The 22,076-nt window shown below is 48.8% G+C and overlaps 1 protein-coding gene across 2 annotated transcripts in view; it reads right to left on the bottom strand.

Moving 5' to 3' along the window:
• The window catches only part of RPH3AL (rabphilin 3A like (without C2 domains)), a 133,129-nt gene extending 119,886 nt beyond the window's left edge, over positions 1-13,243 (bottom strand). The window contains exon 1 of one of the 2 annotated variants that reach the window (XM_080681615.1): positions 13,198-13,243. The gene's annotated coding sequence lies outside the window, so the exon portion shown is untranslated. Of the gene's footprint in view, positions 1-7,974; positions 8,161-13,197 lie in introns of those variants that run through there. The other variant, XM_080681614.1, reaches the window with a different exon arrangement.
• Positions 13,244-22,076: the final 8,833 nt, after the last annotated feature.

The raw sequence follows: 22,076 nt of genomic DNA, 5'->3' as shown, positions 1-22,076 counted from the left end.
TTTCCTGCCACTAATCCATGTGGTTGGATGATATTAAAAAAGAAACAAGGAGGGAATTCATTTCGTTTTTCACTTTTTATTTTATTTTTTGGTGGTGTTCATTTTCAGGGATTTAGACACTGGAAGAGCTGCTGGGTCCTCACTGTTTTTACTTTTAAATGAAGCCTGAACAATTGCGATGCTGAGACTTCCCAGGCAAATGGTCTCTTGGGCCTAGCCACTGCTTTCTGATAACTTCGCCGAACACCCCCTCACCTACCCCCTGTGCTCCAAGGAGCGAGAAAAATGAACCTGGTTCCCAAAAATGAAGTCCAGAAAATAACATACACGCCCACAGTTCACCTTCTAAATTAAGTAGATGTTCTCCATTAACTTCCCACAGGGGACTCATAGAAAATTGTTTCAAAAGTGGGAACTAAATTTAAAGTTGCGGAGGGGTTGGGGGGAGGACCTTCATCAAGCCCAAATGTTTGAAGTAGCTTTGCCACAAACTTTTAAAGTTAGATGTAAAGTGACTCCCTGTTTGAGAGTTCACCTTGTGAGCCCAGGAATCCACGTGTTCTAAGGTAAAAACTCAGGGAATTGATTAAAGACAGCTTCTGCCCTGAGTTTTAGCAAATATGAGGATCACACTTCACTGAGGAATGGGGGGAGGGAGAGGGAGAGAGAGAGAGACAGGGAGATGGAAAGGAAGAGGGGAAAGAGAGAGAGAAAAATGCACTGATGTGAGAGAGACACATCAATTGGTTGCCTCCCGCACGTGCCCCAACCAGGGCAGGGATTGAATCTGCAACCCAGGTACGTGCCCTGATCAGGAATCGAACCTGTGACCCGTTTGCGGGCTGATGTAACACTGAGTAACACTGGCCAGGGCGGCCACTAAGTTTTTGATGCTAGTGGTTGGGAACACTATAAACATCAGGATTTTTTGGTTGCAAACAACAGAAACCAGGTCTGGTTGATATAAGCAGAAAGGGATTTTTATTTTTTAATCCTCACCCAATGATATTTTTCCCATTGATTTTTAGAGGGAGTGAAAGGGAGGGGGGTGGAGAAGAGAGAGACACATCGATCTGACTGGGGCGGGGATCATCCGAACTTATAACAGAGATACGTGCTCTTGACCGGGAATCGAACCCGAGACCCTTCAGTGCGTGGGCTGACGCTCCAAACCTACCAGGACAGGGAGGGAGCGTGCAAGAGGCTCCAGTCTGATCAGCTGCCGCTATGGGAATAGGTAGCTCCAATATATATCCTTCTTCATGTTGCTTAAGTTTCAGATCCCAAATGGACAGCCCAGCTGAGCAGCCCAGCTCGGGGCAAGGCCCCACCCCTTGACCTGGGTGATGGCTACATGGCCGTGTTCATGTTGTAAAAATCACTCAAGCAGGACACTGAGGATTTGTACAGTTTTCTGAGTGAATTTTATGCTTTAATAAAAGTTACACCTAACCCATGACCCAGCAATTCCGCTCCTGAAAGAAGTAAAACGTGTAAGGGAACTAATATATTTAAGAGGAATAAAAACATTTGTCAACAAAAAAATGTATGGCCACTCCACTTACGATAGCCAAAAGCTAAAAATAGCTCTATCAACAGGTGAATACACAAACTGTACATATTCACACCGTGGAATACTACTCAGCAATAAAAAAGAAGCAACCACGGATACAACAGGATGAATCCCAAACATTGTGTCAAGTGAGAGGGAAAGAAGCATTTAATGAAAGAGAACGTACGGTATCATTCCATTTATATGGAGTTCTAGCACAAGCAAAGCTGACGTATGGTGGAAATCAGAAGGTGGTTAATTCTGGGGGCGTAGGGGCAGGGGGTGCCTGGGAAAAGGTGTGAGGAACTTTCTGTGGTGACTGTCATGTACTCTATCTTGACAGGGGTTTGGGTTGCATAGGTACATACATTTATATCTCTGAGCTCCTTGAATGGAAAACATAAGATTTGTGCATTTTGTTGTATGCACATTTTACCACAAAAGAAACCAAAAAAAATATTGGACTTTTGTTAATGATAAGCTTGCTGACTTAAGTTCTGTTTCGTTCATCAAAAGATGCTATGAGGCCCAGGCCAGGTAGCTCCATTGGTTAGAACATTGTCCTGATATGCCAAGGCTGCAGGTTCGATCCCTGGTTAGGGCACATACAAGAAGCAATCAATGAATGCATAAATAAGTGGAACAAAAAAAAAAAATCAATCTTTCTCTCCTTCTCTCTCTCTTCCTCTCTCTCTCTCTCTCTCTCTCTAAAATCAATCAATCAATCAATCAAATTGTTTAAAAGATGCTATTAAGATAGGGAAAAGGTAATACTTTCAACAATATATAATTTTTAAAAAGATAGTGAAAAAGCAAGCCACAAACTGGTAGAATTGCAACATGTAATAAACAAAGGATTAGTACTAGAATGTGAATATGAGAAGATCTGTTATGAATCTGCAATAATTTAATACGAAAAAAAGGGGTAAAAAAGTACAGCTGTATAAATGAGGAAACACAAATCATCCATAACATGGTCAACCTAAAAGATGAAGGGATTAAGAAGTACAAGTTGATAGTTACAAAATAGTCACAGGGATATAAAGTACAGCACAAGGAATATAGTCAATAATCCTATATAATTCCGATATAATAAAAGGGTAATATGCAAAGTCCCCCCTCGGGAGTTCGACCGGGAGACCAAGAGTTCGATTGCTATGATGTGCGCTGACCACCAGGGGGCAGCGTGGAACATGGGGGGGTGCGACCAGGGGCAGCGGTGGGGTGCTGAGGGAGTGAGGGAAGGAGGAGGCGGGGAGGTGGGGAGGCAGGGGGAGGGAGGGGAACCACACAGTGGTGGTGCGGGTGGCGAGGGAAGGAGGAGGAGGGGAGGCTAGGAGGTGGAGAATCTGATCAGCCCTGATCGCAGGCCAGGCCTAGGGACCCTACCCATGCATGGATTTCGTGCACCAGGCCTCTAGTATTGTAATCACTATGTATGGTGCCAGGTGGAGATATCAGGATGATCACTTCGTAAATTATATAATTGTCTAATCATGATGATGTAGACCTGAAACTAATCCTATATAACAAAGAGCTAATATGCTAATTACACGGAACAGCAGAATGACCATCCGGACGACCTTCTGGACAAAGCTGGGGCTGCGAGGGCCGAGGCAGCCAGGGCTGTGAGGGCAAGCCCCTTGCATGAATTTCGTGCATTGGGCCTCTAGCATAAAAAAATATTGACTGCTAATTGTAATCGAAAACAACAACCATGTTCAACCTTAACCGTCAGCAATCGCTAAAACTCCACTTTAAACCACAGTGAAACACCAGATCACACTCACCAGTTTAGCTAACACTAAACGTGCAGATGTACTAACAGTCGGTGAGGGTGTAGACTGAGCAACAAGCTCACAGTGGATGTACTAAGAATTGGTGAGGATGTGGGCAGAGCAGCAAGCACTCTGATCCAGGGCGGGAACAAAATACACATTGCCTCGGAGAATAACACGAGGTGATCTTATCGTTCTGCTCCCCAGTGTACGTCCTGGAGAAACGCACACACAGAAAGGAGGTTGATAAAAGTCAAGAAAAGTGGAGATAACCCAAATGCCCATCAACAAATCAAAGGGATAAATAAATTGGGTATCTTTACACAGAGCGGCAAAAAGAAGGAACTATAGCCACAGGTAACAACAGGATGAGTCGCAACCACACACACACACACACACACACACACACAAATGTCTCTAGTAAAAATATGGAATACAGTGTGATCCGCTTATAAAAGTTCAAAAGCATACAATACGTTGCTTAAGGGTATGAATGTATAAAAGCTATGAAGAACAATAGGTTAATGATCATAACAAAATTCAGGTTCGTGTTTCCATGGGGATGGGGAGAGAGGAAGAGCCACTTAAGGAGAGAAAGAAGAATATTTTCTAAAGCGTTGCTGGTGCTCTAGTTCTTAAGTTAGCCGAGTATATGACTGCTTTATTCTTCTTCTTTACACTGAACATACATGTTTTATATGCTCTTTTGTATATATGTTTCACAATAATTTTTTAAAAACTCAATAACTTTCTTATATTCCAACATCTCACATATAAGAACGAATAAATAGGCAAGTGTAACCAAGGTTATTTTGGAAAGAATTCGCACTGCCAGGTGTGTTAAAATACATAAAGTCACAACAAAAAAATGTAATAGTGGAGGAAAAGAGATAGATTAATTTAAAAACAAAACAGAAAGCCTGGAAGCTAGTATGTTTTCACACTATAATAAAAGTCAGTCAGGGGAAGGGGGACGGAGAGCGAGTGTCTAAGACCAAAACCTATAACCTGACAACACCCAGCTACTGACTCTGGGAGGCTAAGGGATAAGGGAAGAGGAGCCTTTGTTTGCCTTTTGTACCTTCTGAATTTTAAACAACATGATTGTAATGAATATTCAAAAATAAACTTAAAATATAGTTGGTGGGAAAAGAAATTAAACTGAAAGAACTGGTCAACAGTTTGGAAAGAAAGAAAATCAGGATCTTATCTCACATCATAAACCAAAATAAATTTCAATCGGATTAGAGCTGAACATAAAAGAGAGCACTGAATGGGAAAGCTGAAACCAAATAAAGAACCAGCAGAAAATATAGGTGAGCACTTATCTGACCTTGGGGTAGGGAAGATCTTTTAAACCCAGAGGCAAAGGGAGACATGGGAAAATGAAAGGACTTAACCAGATGCTCAGGCGGCCATAACAAATACTGGAGAGCCTGGGTCACTTAAACAACAAACGTTTATTTCTCACAGTTCTGCAGGCTGGAAGTTCAAGGTCAAGGTGTCATGGACTTGCTTCTTGGTGTGGACTCTTCCTGGCTAGCAAATAGTGGCCTTCTTGCTGTCACTAACATGGCCTTTCCTTGGTGCATGCAGAGGAAAGAGTGAGAGAGCCAGCTCTCTAATGTCTCTTCTTATTAAGGGCACTAATCCCATCATGAGGGCCCCACCCTCATGGCCTTACCTAACTCTACCTCCCTAATGCCCCAGCTCCAAAGATCATCACATTGTGGGTTAAAGCTTCAACATATGAATTATGGGAGAACACAAACATTCAGTTCACAACACCATACATACATTAGAAAGTTCTCTATGTTTTAAAATAATAATAATAAAGAGCCCTGGCCAGGTGGATCAGTTGGTTGGAGTGTTGTCCCATACACCAAAAGGTTGCAGGTTCAATTCCTGGTCAGGGCATAGACCTGGATTTCAGGATCCACCTGCAGTGGGGGCACGTATGGGAGGCAACCAATTGATGTTTCTCTCACATGTCTCTCTCTCTCTCTCTCTCTCTCTCTCTCTCTCTCTCTCTCCCCCCCCCCCCGTCTCCTCCTCCTCCTCTCTCTCTCTCTTAAAAAAAATCAATAGAAACATATCCTCAGGTGAGGATTAAAAATAGTAATAATAATAGAAAAACAAACACTGAACTGAGAAGAAATGCGTTATATATAAGTCAATCAATATTCTTTTTTAAAAAGTTATTTATTGATTTGAGCGAGAGGGGAGTGGGGGGAGAGAGAGAGAAACATTAATTTGTTGTCCCACTTATTTATGCATTCATTGGTTGCTTCTTATATGTGCCCTGATGGGGAAAGAACCTGCAACCTTGGCTTACTGGGCTGATGTTCCAACCAACTGAGCTATCCAGCCAGGGCTCTAATCAACCAATATTCACATGGATAAGGAAACTTGTTAAATAAAATGCAGGTTATGGAATCGTTTACATAGAGTGGTCTAAATGTTTAAATAGTGAACAGTGGTTATCTCTATAGGTTAGGAATCACAGATTTTAATTTTCTTCTTTGTCTTCATGTATTTTCTAAAGTTTCTACAATGAACCTGAGTTTCTTTTATAATAAAAAAAAAAGACCATTATTTTTATGTCATAGTCAAGCAACAACAGGTCAGAGAGTCCAATACTGCACAATGTTAAGGGTGGTTGGCAAGCCAGGTGCCCAGGCCGGAGTCTGGAATGCATGATCCATCTCGGCCCAGGAAGGAACCCAGAAAGAGGCAAGTACTTCCGCCCAGAGGAGGCAGGCATGATGGGGACCTTGCCCCAGTGAAAATCCTGCCCCGTGGCAAAGGGGAGACGTGTTTGAGATGCCTCCAAAGGGACAGGATAGACTCAAAGGCAGAGCCACAAAGAGGCAGGTATCAGTTCATGTAACTATTCTACCACCAGTGACCCAACTGTGAAGCTTTTCACCGCTGCAAACTGCCACAAAGACTATGCCAGAACTTTCCACCTGGGCACACATGCCAGGGTTTCTCTGGGGCAGATCCCACCTGAGAAGTAGAATCCCTATGTCATAGGGAAGATGCATTTTTTAATTTAATGAGTCCTGCCAAATTGATGGTCAAGCCTCAGATCCCATGGCTTTACACATCTGATCCCTGTGGACATTCTTGTCAATTACAGCCCAGCATTTTGGCCTACCTGGCATCTTCGGAGCCTTGCTTTTGTTCCAGCCTTTTCCTGACTATTCAAATCATTGTCCAATAATGAGGTAGGCTGCCCTGGTCCCTGGCAGCATCCAAGCACAGGGCAGAGGACCGCCACCCTGGCTACTCATGGAGGGGACTTTTGAATGGGGAGGAGGCCTTTTTACCCCAAGATGGTGCATCTCTGTGAACCAGAGGATGAGGGAATGAGAAGGGGGATAGGGCCTGAACAAGAGGAAACGTTACAAACCCTGCCATGAACTTAACCGCTTGGGTGGGCCAGACCCAAAGATGAAAATGCACCAACAGGTAAATTGGGCAGCACAGCTGGGGGACTCGGGCAGGGTTAGAGACTCACAATCGTTCACCCTCCTCTCCCGGTAAACCCACCACCAACTTCGGATTGGTCCCACAAGGGTCACTGCCACACCCAGCTGATGAACTGTCCGTGATTTACTACGTGCTTTTACATAAGGTGCTCACACGTCACTGAGACCTTATGTAAGGCGCCGGTATTTTTAGCAGCACACAGCTGCCCACGAAAAGGCCGCTCTCCCAACGATGCTGCTGACTTCACAGGCTGGCGCGGCCCTGGAAACGCAGTGTTCGGCAGGCAGCTCGCTGCTGTTGGAAGGTTGAGGGTAGCTGTGCGGACCTGTATTCTATCCACGTTCTGCCTTTCTCCAGGCCAATCTACGTCTCACAATAAGCAGAAGGCTATACACATCACCTCCCCTACGCCAGGCCTCACAGCAGCGAGAAAAGGCCAACCTCACAGACTGGGCAAAACCTAAACCCAACGGAGTGGAGAAACAGAGTGGGGGGCAAGGGGGCGGGGAGACAGGAGACCAGAACTGACATGGCCCTGCTCCCACATCCTCAGAGCTGTCTCCTCCCAGAACCTAGGTGCCCACCCTCAGGTCACCTCCTGCCTCTCTCAAGCAATCTGCGATTCTAGGTCCAATGAAGTCAAGAATGTGGCCCCCTGCCGTGGCCGGTGTGGCTCAGTTGGCTGGCCCTCCTCCCATGCACCAGAAGGCTGCTGGTTCAATTCCCCGGCAGGGCACATGCCCCAGTTGTGGGCTCAATCCCCAGTGTGGGGCGTGCAGGAGGCAGCCGACTGATGGTTCTCTCTCATCGTTAATGTTTCTATCTCTCCTTCTCCCTTCCTCTCTGAAACCAATGAGAATATTTTTTTTTTATCTTAGTTATTGTAAATAACACTCCTATGAACATAGGGTGCACATATTCTTTCTGCTTGGTGTTTCAGGATTCTTAGAACATATTCCCAGAAAAGAAAGAAAAAAAAATAATGTGGCCCCTATACAGGAATGGAGTGTCTATAGTCATGTCCTGGGTTTAGGGCTCCTGCTGCCTTTTCCCTGTTGCAGTACATTTGTCTGAAGTGTGACACATCCACACAGAGAAGTCCATGTACCAAAATCGATGAATTTTGAGAATATAAACAAACACACTTACATGACCAACACCCAGATAACGGAACCAAACATTGCCAGCCTCCCAGCGCCTTCCTGGTGCCTCCGGGAGCCCCTGCTCTGACGTCCAGCACCTGATGTTCCTTGTGCCTGCGTGCACGGTACCGGAATGCAATCAGACCGTGCGTGCTCTTGTTCATCTGGCTCCTGTGCTCAACAGCGTTGGTGTGATTCGCCTGTGTTGTTCTGTGTGGCTGTACATTGTTCATTCTCACTGTGTTAGAGTGTTCTATTGTGTGCACTCACCCCAATTTATTTGTTCACTCTACTGCCAATGGATGTTGGGTGATTTCCAGTTCTTGTCTATTACAAACAGTGCTGCTATGAACACTAGTACATGCCTTTTCACTGCAGCCTTTTGCCCAGCAGGAGATATACAGAATTAAAAACTAGTTTTTTAAATGTATTTATTTTAGAGAGAAAGAGGAAAGGGGAGGGAGGGAGGGAGAGAAACTTCAATTTGTTGTTCCACTTACGTATGCATTCATTGGTTGATTCCTGTATGTGCCCCGACCAGGGATCGAACCCTACAACCTTGGCGTATCGGGACAATGTTCTAACCAACTGAGCTACCTGACCAGGGCAAAAGTTGGAAACAAAGTTGGAAACCATTGCCTTAAGCCTCAAGTCTTGAGAAAGCCAATCTGCCCCATCTCTTCAACTTAACATAATCCTTCCAATAATGTAAAGAGCTCAGTTGGCCACAGGAGTCAGACTGCCTAAGACTAAAACCCTGTTCTCCCACCTCGTTGCTGCGTGTCCGAGGGCCAGCACTTAAGCTCTCTGGACATGTGTCCTTACCTGTAATGTGGGAATAAAGATAGTACTTTTAAGTTCATTTGGTTGAGGATTACCTATGGAAACAGCACCTGCACTTAGTAAGCACTCATCAATGTCAGTGGGGATGATTACTGCCAAGGGCACCCAGTCTTTCCCAGCATCCGGGCACCCACCTTGGGGTGGCCCCTGCCGAAACAGCCGAGCAAGGCACTCGTACAGGAGACAGAAACTGAAGACAATTCCACCGCCTCCAACTGGAGCAGAGCTGCCCCAAAAGCCCCCCCTGTCACATCAGCCTACTCTGTCTCCTCCGCCCCTGCAGTCAGCAAGGATGCCTGGCGGCCATGGCTCCTGTCCTTCTACCCACAGGGCACTGGATTTCATTCCAAATGTGACCTAAACTAGGGGCACCATTCCGGGGTCATGACTAATGGGGTGCTGCAGCCCATGACAGGCTGCTGGGGCACTGACAGAGCCCAGGAATTGCTGCCTGAAAAAACAAATGATTCAAATGTCTATGCAGAGGAGAGCGAAGTGGACTAGTTCATTTTTTTTAGGTGACAAAGATGGAAAAAGCCCCTTGAAGCATGCAGTGCAGGGACTTAAGAGCCAGAGACCAGGGCCTCACACTATTGGTTGCCATGGCAACTGTATTTCACAGCAGGAACTCATTTTCATATGACAGTGACCTGTGGAGGGAAGGGAAGGACAGCTCCTCAAGAAACTTAGTTGAACAGTAAGCTGGGGTGGGAGGGTGGGTTTTATTTACCAAAAGAAGCATTTGAAAGTTCCTTGACGGACAGAAATGACCTGAGGGCCCCTAGGGATTCTCTGTTCCACAACTCTTACTTAAGAGACACACACACACACACACACACACACATACACACACACACTCATGCATGAGGCCGGGCCTATGGGGCAAATGTCACTGGTCCCACCACAAACCATCTGTGGATGTCACAGCATCCCTGAGTCACTGGTCTCAGCATTCACCATCTGTTCAGTGACAAAGTCCTCTCCTGGCGTCCAGCAGACTCCCAAGCAACCGGCTGACCAAACCACCAGGCTGTCCCACACACCTGGCCCAGGTGCCGAGAGGACCCGGAACAGCAAATCCTCGTATTGAAAAACAGCCTTCCGGAGTCAGACTTGAGTTCCAACCTCTGCTCTGCCACCTACAGGCTGTGTGGCTCAGGCAGGTGCCGTGGACCCCTCTGGGCCTGTGTCCTCCTGGGCAGAATGAAGACAATAAGCACAGCTCCTGCCCCTCTGGGCGCTGGGAGGATACCATGCCCGAGGGAACGCCTGGAAAATCAGCACACGCCCTACCACTCAATAAACAGCCGCTGTAATGAAGAGCTAGCAAAGTAACTCTCCACCCACCACCTGATTAGACGCTAACCGCAGAGAACAAAGTGTTAACTTGGGTGGCCCAAACTGCCACGAAGCCATCAGTAAGCCCAGCGGGAGTGCAGACCAATGGGACCTGGGAGGCTGGAACAGTCCAGCAGGGAGGTGGAATTGGAACCACACTCTGAAGGATGATGGGAGGTATTCTTGGAGGTTTGGGGGAGGAGGGAACTCCTATATCAAGAGCCCACAGGGTACTCATCCTAGGGAACCCGGAGGCCGGCAAGAGGCTCTGGGGACACAAAGGGACCTGTGACCAGTAGGCAGACAGCTGTAATGGTGCGAGGGGGAGAGGGGAGGCCACGAAAGGAGCCCCTGTGCAGCTTGGAGGCAAAACCTTCCCAGGGAAAATGGCATCTGAGCTGGGTCCCAAAGGGGAAGGGCTGCAGCCTGGCCGTGGGAGCGAGGGAAGTAGATGCAGAACAGGAAGTTGGTTCTGAAGAGTGAGGCCACCTGAGGCAGAGGATGAGCTGGCTTTGTGTGGGAGGAAACCCTGAGCTTATGAAAACTTCTTAGGGGAGAGGTTTCAGCAACCGGGTAAACACAGTAGTCAAGGATCATGAGACCAGAGGCAACATGATAGAAGGATGGTGGGGGCTGGAGAGGATCCTCCAGCTGAGGGGCTCTGAACCCTGGCCTGCGATGTTCAAGGCCAGGAGAGGCAGCGACACTCAGGGAAAAGTGCATGTGACAGAGGAGGAGGGAACCTACTGCTGAGTAAGTGAGGGCAGCTGCCCAGGAGGAGACGGCCAGCCTTGGACATGCTGCGTCTGGGGTGTCGCTGGGCACCCAAGGAGCCAGGACTTGAGCTGAACCCCAGAGGGGGAGCTCCCTGAGAAGCGAAACACAAGGCCTCACAAAAGGCCCCAGAAAAGAGGGAAGAGGGGTCAGAAGAGGAGAAGGAAAATGGAGAAATAAGAACAAAGCCAGGAGGGAGGAATGTCCCAGAAATCACAGCAGGGAAGGCTGCAAAGAGGACGCATGCACACGGGGTCTGCTTCCCAGGCAGCTGGACAAAGTGGACACAGCAGTGTTAGGAAACAAGATGACTTTCAGGGAAGCAGTTTCAGCAAAGTGGTGGGGCCAGCAGCCTGGCTGCGGAGGGTGAAGTGGGGGGGGGGGGGGGGTGGAGCCGAGGCAGGCAGCAGGTGCAGAGCACTTGGTGGGGAAATGTAAGGAAAGAGGAGAGGAAACTATGGCTCCCATGCATGGTTACCCCTCCCCCCCAAAAAAGATGGGAGGCCAGGGGATGTCAGAGGAGGATGGAGGGACATGAAGACCTGGGTAAGGGCACAATCGCTCACGGTGTGGGAGTGGGGAGGGGCAGAGACTGGACTGCAGCCCTGGCTCTGCCAATGCTCTTAATGTTAGGGGCAGAAATAGGATATTGGGGACTAGCTACAATGATAAGAAATATTAATCATGTTCTATTAACCATGATGGTTCTGTTCTGCTTAGAGAAAGCACATTTAACTTGGCTTAGAGTTGCACGCCCTGGGACACGGGAGCTAACATAGGAATGCAGTCCATCCTCCTTTCGAGAGAACTGCCTGTCATTATGGAAAGATTTACAACCTCGTGGCTGAAACAATCTAGTCCTGGAGGCATCTGCTCTTTACAGCCCCCGGCCCTATTGCCTGTAATCTGGTCCCAGGGTGCCAGAGGCAAGCCCTCAACCCCCCTCCCCCCCCCCCCCCCCCCCCCCCCGCTAGCCTGCATGACTGGTAACCTGTAATGATTATCCCATTCCTACTTTCCCATGCCTGTAATTCCTACTTTCCCACATAATCTTTTGCCCTTCTACCCAATTTAAGCAGCTGGCTTATGGTGGGGTGCAGAGCAGATTTTTGTGAATGATCTGCTGCTCTCCCAATACTGCCAGCATTTTTGGAACAAATGCTCATATATGATTCAACCCTGTCTCTGCTCAATTGGCTGAAGTAGTGACAGGCAGCCCGGACAGCTTGGTTGTCTGGTTACATTACCAGGGTGGCATGGACACTCCCTGACTCCTCCAGACTGCTGGGAGGACCAAAGGTTCCCAGCAGCCTCATAGGTAATCTGATCTTTAACGTGAATGCCCGCTGCCCTGAACCTCCCCCTTCCACATCACACCTCTTCTGGGGCAACGTGTGGGGTGGGGGTAACAGACCACCCCTGTGGGGAAATCTGGTCCTTAGCCTCTGAGCAGCCAGGCAGCAGGGGTCAAATTCTGAGACTTCCCAGAGGAGCCCTCCTAGCAGCTTCCACCTTAACAATGCAGGTATCATGGGCACCACAGTGAGCCCAGAGCCTTCATGGCGAGGTGCACAGCGTGGATTTCAGCATTACCTCCAAGCCTTCTGCCTGGGAAAGACAGAGGTGGGCCTGACTGCTGGGAGGACTGGAAAACAAATCCGGGGCACGATTCTCAGGCTGCAGGAGGCAGGCGGGGTGACCGGAGGAATCCGGGCCAGTGAGAAACCCCTCCATCCCGCACTCACACACTCCTGGGCACCTAACCATGGGCGGAAGTTCAAATGCCCAGGGCCCACCTCGGCGCCCGATGTCGATCCTCACCAAAGGCCAGGCCAACGGGCAACACCCCGGCGGCGCTAGGCAAACAGCGCACCTGTTGACTCGCTCGCCCGCCCGCGTGCTCGCCCCAGCGCCGCCTGGTGTCCGAGGCCGCCCTCGCCCGCCCTCGCCCCTCCCCCACTCGGCCACTCCCGCGGCTCCCACCTCGGGGCACGCGACGGGCTCCCCAGACGTGCCCGGCCGGGCTGCAGCCCAGACCCAAAGCCCTAACCGTTCCGGGGGCCGGGCCCAGGCACCGCCCGCGCCCCGCCGCCCCGGGCTCGCCCCTTCCCGGGGCACAGAGAGCTCCTAGTTCCGTCCACCGCGTTAGGGCCGCCCTGCGCGCCCGCTGGGCCCCCGCCGCGGAGCCAAACGCACTCCCCAGCCCTCGGAGACTGGGCCCCGGAAGGGGGTGGCGGGGGCGGGGGGTGGGCGGCCCCACTTTAGCCAGACTTACCTGCGGGTTCGGCCCAGCCGCCTGGCGCGCTCCCCGGCTGCCCTCTGGCGGCGGCCGCGGGGACCCAGGCGCCCGTCCCGCCTCGCCCCGCCCTTCTCCCACCTGGACCCTGCTGCCAGGGCGGGAGAACCCCGGCCTAGGGTCACCTGGTAGGCGGGGCCCCTCCGAATGGCTATCCTGGGCAAGGACGGGTCTCGAAGGCCCCTTCTTATTATTATTGGATAACAAGCAACACTATCTTTTCCTTAAGCAGCTTCAAGACCTTGCTTTCTAGCACGACAAGGTCCTCAAGGCTCACTTCCCTGCCCAGTCCTAGAATCAGCCATTTCTCTGAACAGCCTTGCTTCCTTTCATTGGGGAATAGTGTTAGAAGCAAGATCTGGGGTGAGGTGTGCCCTTTGCTACTGGACCCATTGCATTTCATCATTAATTACCCACAGCAGGCCAAAGGAAGTTAGACCCCTCTATCCCATGGAGTGTTCTTGTCTGCTTATTCCATGAGGCTTGGGATCATAGCTTCAAAGACAGGCCCTGGGCCCCAGGCCCTGGGAAGGAGGTAAGACTGAGAAGGTGCTCTCAGGCCCCAGGCACACTGGGAGGCCTCGGAGTGACCTGCAGGCCAAGGTGAAGGTCTGGGCCCCGTAGAGCCAGCTGAGTAATGAACATGCAGCCAGCGATGGCTACAAGGTTGCAGCCTAGAGATAAGTGGGTCCATGAAAAATAAGTAGCAACAGGAGGTAGGACCCAGTAGGCATGGTGACTGCCATTTCTCGCAAGAGGTCATTACGAGGTCATTACGAGGTCATTACTGTGGGTGTCTGGCTGAGAAGGATTCTAGTTGTGTGTGTCTGTTTGAGAGATGTTTATACTTCTAAAAAATATTTTTTAAAATTTATTGACTTATTTTAGAGAGAGAAGAAGGAGAGAGAGAGAGAGAGAGAGAGAGAGAGAGAGAGAGACATCAATTTGTTGTTCCACATACTTATTCATTCATTGGTTGCTTCTTGTATGTGCCCGACCAGGGATGGAACCCAAAACCTTGGGTTATTGTGAGGACACTTTGACCAAATGAGCATCCAGGATGCCAGCGGCCCTGATGTTTATACTCTAAACCAGCTTCTCACATGTGGCCCTGGGGCCTCTTGTGTCAGAGGCGCCTGAGGAATGATTCAGCGTGCAGAGTCACAGGCCCTCGTATTGACTCTGGAGGTGGGGCCTGGAGTCACATTCACCATGTTCTCCCAGGGATTCTGACTCCCACCAAAGTGGGCCCTTTGAACCCACAGTCAGGATGCCCCTGAGGAGAGAATCTATGTCTCTTCTCTTTCTACAGACGCCAACCTGATCCCATGTTGCCTTGTTTGTTTATTTGTTTGTTTTTCCATGTGTAGAACATTGGAACAACCATATTGCTTATTTTTGAGCTTCTAACAATCTCAACAGGAACAGCCTCATTGGCTTTACCTTCCTTTTGACAAAGACTCTCTCCTGGGCCAAATTTTAGTCGGGTTTGTCACCTTGGCCTATAGCAGTGGTCAGCAAACTGCGGCTCGAGACCCGCGGTTTGCCGCTCTGTTGACTAATGAGTTTGCCGACCACTGGGATAGGGGCTTAATCACAAGGAACAACAACAGCCTGTAATTATTGGAATTGAGGGTCTAGGTCAGTGGTCGGCAAACTCATTAGTCAACAGAGTGGCAAACTGCGGGTCGCGAGCCGCAGTTTGCTGACCACTGGCCTATAGGAACTGCTACTCAACACAAACGCTTCTGTCCACCCCTCAACACACAGAGGCTTGAACACACAACCTAACAGTTTCTAGCAGCCTAAGGCCACTTGCCCTGTGATGACCCAGCCCCACCTCGAGTTCCTATCTGAAAAAAATTCAAAGCTTCCCAAAGAATGTATCATTTGTTCCAGCCAAGATCTGCTGGTAGGCCCCTGACCTCCATTTTCTTAGAGCATTTATTTTTTAAAACTTAAAGTTGTAAATTCTTTCCCTGTGTCACAGGACGGGACCCGGGCCAAGTCTGCCTCGGGCCGGCAGTAGGGTGTGGGCTCCTGAGGTTGTGCAGGGAAAATTTCACAACATGAGTCCAGGTGATTTGGAGTGTTTATGAAAGCTGGGGACAGGGAATGTTGAGGAGAAAATCGTGCCTGAGATAAGGGTGGATGTGCTCTGGAGAGTTCCTACAGGCATCCTTTGTCTTGAGGGCTTCATCGCTGTTTTGCAGACAGAACACCAGGGCAGACCTCCGGGGAGGGTTTCAGCAGAGCATGCCTCAGCTTTCCAGGTGTGTGTTCTTAGGTAGGCTGACGAGCCAAAATGAGTGCGTGGAGGGAGCAGTCCTTTGCTGTTCAGCTTTGCCTCTAACTTGGATTTGCTTGACTCTAATTGGATTTTTTGTTACTTATTCCCCTGACTTCATCCATCCTTGGGTTTGGCTGGTGCTAAGGGCACTAACTGGGTCTCTGCTGCTTATCTCCCTGACCAGGGCCATTTAAGCTATGACTCCCCGGTTAGGGAGGAGGGGTGTGAACGATTAGCTCTCGCGTACCCTTGGTTAGGGAAGGGAAGGTCTTAGGGTTCACTGGCTGACAGTAAATTGCTTGACTTGTTTGGCCCCATTTGTCTCACCGTGGAAGGCAGTTAGACAGACATGAGCAGGGCCAGGGCCTGGTGGAGAAGGTCCCCAGGCTAGAAAGCCCCAGATGCCTGCCAAGGACAGTGGTCGGGTGGGACCTCGCCCGAGGGTGTCCCTATGATGACCGTAGCACATGGAGGATTGGACCGCCTAACCCTTCCTCCCTAGAGATAACACCTAGGCCTAGGTCCTGTTCCAGTTCCAGGCCCAGAAAAGAGCAAAACCAGACCAGTGACCCCACAGCTGCCCAGCGGCATTGAACAATGACCCCCTGCTCGAATAATGACCCCCTGCCCTGGTGCCGGCCAGTCAATTCGTGGAGACCACAACCCTGAAAGGACGCTCCTGGAAAACTGCTGAATATTCTATTGATCTTCCCCTGGGACCTCCCCTAAAATCTCCACCCTTAAAACCCTTAGGACAGAGGACCCCAGGGTGCTCTCCCTCCTGGGGGCACGCCCCTGCCTTCCCTTGCCCTTTCCCTCCCCTTCCCCCCTCCCACCCCCAGGCATGTTACCATGAGCTTCCTCACTCCCAAGCTCCAAGGGCCCTTCCTTTACCTCTATAACTTGTTTCCTAAGCCCCTTTCTGATAGGAATTACTTTTTCTGCCTCTGGGATTTTATAAATAAATGTTCCTTACAGTTTGTATCTTAGCTCTGAACTCTTTCCTAGCCAGAACCCAAGTACCCAGGTTGCTGAACCCAGGCTCGGTCTGACCCCACCGGTCAGGCACCTGGTGCCATTCCTGCCACCGACAGCATAACCATGTGCCTCAGTTTCCCTTTTTCCACTTGTCAAAAAAAAAATTCTCCTAACATCTAACTAGCTGCCCAGCTGGTGTGGCTCAGTGGTTGAGCGTTGACCTATGAACCAGGAGGTCACGGTTTGATTCCCAGTCAGGGCACATGCCCAGGTTGTGAGCTAGAGCCCCAATGGGAGGTGTGCAGAAGGCAGGCAATCAATGATTCTCTCTCATCACTGATGTTTCTATCACTGTCTTCCTCTCCCTTCCTGTCTGAAATAAATATAAATAAATATTAAAACACACACAAACAAAAAAACATCTAACTATCCTGCCTCCATGTATCTTCCAGGACCCAGGAGTGTGTTTCTGAAGGCCCTGGGAGCCAATCCTTCCGAGCGGAATTGTCAGGAAGAACAGCTCGCCTATGTCCCAGTCACTGTGGGAGGTAGGAGCCTGACCTGGGGAAGTGCCGGTCACCAGACGCAGACGGCCTAACCACACGGACGTTAACCACTTACACAGTTTTTGTAATTTTCACTTTCTTGACGATGCTGGAGCCCCTGCTTGCTTCCCTCTCCTGCTCCCTCATTCTCTCTTTAAAAGGCCAAGCCACGTCCTAGCCGGTTTGGCTCAGTAGATAGATTGTCAGCCTACAGACTAAAGGGTCCCAGATTCTATTCCAGTCAAGGGCATGTACCTTGGTTGCAGGCTCGATCCCTGGCCCTGATCGGGGCATGAGTGGGAAGCAACCAATCGATGAATCTCTCTCACATCGATGTTTCTTTCTGTCTCTCCCTCTCCTTCCCACTTTCTCTAAAAATCAATGGAAAAATATCCTCAGGTGAGGATTAACAACAACAAAAAAGGCCAAGTCACCTCTACACAGATCAGAGTCAAGCTCAGTTCTATACTAAAGAAGTCTCCCGGCCAGGTAGCTCAGCTCACTAGAGCAGCATCCCCATACCCCAGGGTTGTGGGTTTGATCCCCGGTCAGGGCACATACAAGAAGAAACAGATGCATAAATAAGTGGAATAACAAATCAGTCTCTCTCATCAATTTTTTAAAAAAGACGTCTCTTTTTCCTACTGCTGCAGAAGTATTGAATAGAATCTGTCTTTCCCACCATTAACTAGTATCCACCTTTGTTTTTCTTTAACACTTTCCAGGAATGTTCCTGGTGAGCCGGAGTGTTGGAGTCCCCACCTCAGAACCAACAGCCTCGGACTCAACGTGAAATAGCAGCCCACAAAGGCAAGCATGAGGGCACTTGTGCAGCTGTCACCCAGTCAGGCCTGGATCCAGGACTTCCCCTTGCTTAGGCAGGGAAACAGCAGCATAAATTAGCAAAAACTAAAACAGGAAGAGACCAATATCTTGGAGTTCTGGAGATAGCCTGAAGTGTAGACACAATCCATTAGCATTAGAGGCCCCAGCTTCCTCACCTGTACAGCACTTACAGATGCTGTGAGGAAGGGGCTATGCAAACAGAATCTGAGGTGGGTAAGTCCCAGTTCCTGGGATTTGCAGTGTGAAGAGACGGGCAGCGATGGCCGAGGCATGGATAACAGATCATTACACTCAAGGAGCACACAGACCCTGTGTAGTCACTTTCTATGTACCGTCTCATAGGTACTGATATTGTCCCCATTTCACAGGTGAGGGAACCAGAGGTTGGAACAGCTAAGCTTACTTACCAGGCTGTGGGGCCTGAAGGAGGCCAAGGGCTTGGTGGGGGCTGTTCAGGGCTATCGGGTGAATGACAAGTGTCATTTCAATGCCCCCAGAGAAACAGGTGTCGCTCTCATGGGCTTTCGCAAAGTGCATAATATGCTCTGAAATTTGTGTTTTCAAGGGACAGATGTCACCCACGGGAGCAGCCAGGAGTTGAGAATGTCTCATCACTAACACTGCACCCAGGCCATTTTGTCTGTTAGTCTGAAGTTCAAAGCACAGCAGAACAAAACAAAATATGACATTATATATGCACCAGGAACTATGCTAAATGCTTTTCAAATAATAATTCATTCAATCCTCTTAACCCTACAACGGAGGTATGCATTATCATGACTATGTTGTTTTTTATTTATTTCAGAGAGAGGAAGGGAGAGAGAGAGTTGGGATGATAGAAACATCAATGATGAGAGAATCATTGATCAGCTGCCTCTTGCACACCCACTATTGGGGATCGAGCTGGCAACCCAGGCATGTGCCCTGACCAGGAATCGAACCACAATCTCCTGGTCCATGGGTTGATGCTCAACCACTAAGCCACACTGGCTGGGCTATCATGACTATTTATTTATTTATATATTTATTTATTTATTGTTAATCCTCACCTGAGGATATTTTTCCATTGATTTTTAGGGAGTGAAAGGGAAGGGGAGAGACAGAGAGAAACATTGATGTGAGAGAGACACATCAATTTGTTGCCTCCCACACGCACCCTGACCAAAACCAGGGATCGAGCCTGCAACCGAGGTATGTGCCCTTGACTGGAATTGAACCTGGAACCCTTCAGTCCACGGGCCAACGCTCTAGCCACTGAGCCAAACCGACTGTTTGAAAGATGAGCAAGTTGAGGCACAGAACGGTTAATTGCACAAGGTCACACAGCAAATAAGTAGCAGGACTAGGAGTCAAACCCAAACAGTCTGCTTCCAGAGCCCATGCAAGTGTGTGGAAGAAAGAAACCCTACCCTCGAGGTTCTTTTGGCCGGTCTAATACCCAAATAGACATGAGACAGATCAACAAGAGCAAATAACCAAATTTAATACATGCATATGTATGGAAACCCTGCATACAAGAGAGAGCCAGAGAGCCCACATGCAAGAGAGGTTCAAAGACAAAAAGGGAACATGAGCAAATAAGACATTCTGAGCTAGGGAGGAGCCACGGTGCCTTGGGGCTCACTGCAGGTGGATAAGAGGAGCAGATGTTGGGTCAATGGAAGTTTGCCCTGAGGTATAGATATGTCAAAAGAGGTCATTTCTGATCATCTGTTATTGTGGGCCAGGTCCCTAATTCAAGTTCTAGAGAGTTAAGGGCGGGGCAGACGTTTCTGTAGAGCCCGTGGCTAGAATTGCCTTTAGTTCAAACACTCCACATACCACAGAGGCACACCTTGGGGCGTGAACCCAGCCAGGAGCTGAGAATGTCTCATCACGATGACTGCACCCAGGCCATTTTGTCTGTTTGTCTGAAGTTCAAAGCACAGCAAATAAGCAGCAGAACTAGGAGTCAAACCCAAGCAGTCTGCTTCCAGAGCCCATGCAAGCGTGGGCACGGAAGGAACTTTCCTCTTTCCTCCAAGTGCTTTTGGCCAGAACCCCTACCCTCAGAAGTGAGCCTCCACACAAGAAACCAGGACCTGACAGCCTGCCAGAGTAAGGGAGGGGGGAGTGCAGCTGGGGGCTGCCCACTTGAGTCCCCACTGGGCTTCCTCGCCTGTCGGCCTTTGGTCAGCCAAAGGAGTTCTCCAAGCCCCTGGCATCTTCATTGTCAATTTCTCCCTCTGGAGCCCCAGCTCCTGCATGGTTCAGGCCCAGGTCTGAAAGATTTTGTTCCAATGCTGAAGACGGGAGATAAAGGGATTGTCCCTTAGCCAATGGTTCATCACTGGGCCCTCCTACCCTTTTCTGTGCTGCATTTGTCTGCTCCGGTAGCCAAACACACTAGATGAGGAGCCCACTATAAGGTGGAGAATATAGGGTGTCCCCCAAAAATGTACACAGACACTTTGAAGAATTATTAAGGCAGTGTTTATTAAAATACGCTTCATTGCCTAGGTGGCATGGTTCAGGGGTTGAGCGTTGACCTATGAACCAGGAGGTCACGGTTCGATTCCTGGTCAGGGCACATGCCCAGGTTGCGGGCTCGATCCCCAGTGTGAAGCAGGCAGGAGGCAGCCGATCAATGATTCTCTCTCATCATTGATGTGTCTATCTCTCTCTCCCTCTCCCTTCCTCTTTGAAATCAATAAAAATACATTTTAAAAATAAATAAAATACATTTCATTTTCAAAATGGAGCTATCAGCTGTTAAAGTGTGTATACATTTTTGGGGGGTTAGGACTTCGCCATGTGAATTTGAGAAGGACACAATTCAGCCCATAACAGGATCCCAAGGAAATGTACAGGCTGGAGTTATGTGAGGTTTTGATTGCTAGGAGAAAATATTTTAGACATACTAAAAGCTATAAAGAATAATATAAACATACAATGCACCCCCTGCCCCACTGCTCAGCCTAAGAAATGAAATGTTCCCAATGAAGGGAAGCCTCTTGTGAAACTGTTGCAGGCATGATCTCCTCTAAGCATTTCTCGGCTCCCACATTTCTGTATACTTTGACCACATGCCCATGCATCCTCAAATATATATAATACTGTTTTTGTGTGTCTTAAACTTTATGTGAATGGGAACATTCTCTATGCTTTTTTTATTGAGAAGAAATTCACATAACATACAATTAACCATTTTAAAGTGTATGATTCAGTGGCATTTAGTGCATTCACAATGTTGTGCAACCACCATCTCTTTTGTTTCAACATATTTTTTATCACTCCATAGAAAACCTCATATCCATTAGGTAATTCCTCCCCATTGCCTCTCCTCCCACCCCTGGCAGCTACAAGTTTGCTTTCTGTCTATGGATTTGCTTATTTGTTTTCCTCTGTAATTTACTTTTTTGCTCAGCCTTTAAGAAATAGATCCTTGTGGTCCATAGTGTGAGAATGAACAAGTCATCTTTTCTGTCAAAGAAGGGAATTTTGGTAACTGCCATTTTATTTTTGTTTGTTTGTTTTTTAAATATATTTTATTGATTTTTCACAGAGAGGAAGGGAGAGGGATAGAAAGCTAGAAACATCGATGAGAGAGAAACATCGATCAGCTGCCTCCTGCACACCCCGCACTGGGGATGTGCCCACAACCAAGGTACATGCCCTTGACTGGAATCGAACCTGGGACCCTTCAGTCCGCAGGCCGACGCTCTATCCACTGAGCCAAACCGGTTAGGGCAGTAACTGCCATTTTGAAACAGCAAAGTAAGCCCCTCCCTTTTTTCCTTTAAATTAGCCAATCACACATGAGTGTGAGCCTAAGCTCTGATCAATCAAGAGTGAGGGACAGATGACATGCGTCAGGCATAAAAGCCCAACTGGATCACCTGCTCAGTGTGCACGCTGCCAGACTCTGCATTGGTATGCACCCTTCTGCAGAAGTAAAGATATTTGCCTTGCTGTCTGGCTTCCAAGTACCTTTTGGGTTCTACCAGGACCCCTGATTTTGGGGGCTCGCCTTATTTCTAACACATAGTGTGTTTTTTTATTCCCATACTAGAGGCCCATGCACAAAATTCGTGCATGGGGGTGTGTGTCCCTCAGCCCAGCCTGCACCCTCTCCAATCTGGGACATCCCTCTCACAATCAAGGACTGCTGGCTCCCAACTGCTTGCCTGCCTGCCTTCCTGATTGCCCCTAACCACTTC

The sequence above is a fragment of the Plecotus auritus genome (assembly GCF_963455305.1).
Source record: "Plecotus auritus genome assembly, chromosome: 7".
Classification (NCBI taxonomy): Eukaryota; Metazoa; Chordata; class Mammalia; order Chiroptera; family Vespertilionidae; genus Plecotus; species Plecotus auritus.
Note: the sequence above shows the minus strand (reverse complement) of the source record. Positions and strands in the feature narration are given on the sequence as shown.